Genomic DNA, 611 nt, shown 5'->3' with positions numbered 1-611 from the left:
CTTTTTCCCTTGAAGTTTAGAGTGATTGGCTTCTCTAGGAACTTAGAATTTCAGATAGTGTTATTGACTTTCCTAGTTAGGCATGTTGATTATTGAACACAGCTACTTATGAGTCTTGGCTGTGGCCCTAAGCACTTTGTCTTCCAGTATTACCACCGGATACACAAATGCCACAGACACATAACTGGGTGAACCTTTACAGATTGTGACTTAGCTTTGCTAGAGTCCCCAGTTAGTGGTGTCCAGAGCTCTTAAGCACACTCTTTAGCTTTGGATCACGACTTTAACCATTCAGTCTCAAGCTTTTCACTTGGACCTTCATGACACAAGCACATGGTTAGGGACAGCTTGACTTAGCCGCTTAGGCCTGGATTTTATTTCCTTGGGCCCTCCTATCCATTGATGCTCAAAGCCTTGGATCCTTGCTTTAAAATTTTCGCCACTTTTTTTTCTGCTTTTTCTTGCTTCAAGAATCAATTTCATGATGTTTTTCAGATCATCAATAACATTTCTCTTTGTTCATCATTCTTTCAAGAACCAACAATTTTAACACTCATAAACAACAATATCAAAAGACATATGCACTGTTCAATCATTCATTCAGAAAACAA

The sequence above is a fragment of the Arachis duranensis genome, chromosome 2 (assembly GCF_000817695.3).
Source record: "Arachis duranensis cultivar V14167 chromosome 2, aradu.V14167.gnm2.J7QH, whole genome shotgun sequence".
Lineage (NCBI taxonomy): Eukaryota > Viridiplantae > Streptophyta > Magnoliopsida > Fabales > Fabaceae > Arachis > Arachis duranensis.
Note: the sequence above shows the minus strand (reverse complement) of the source record.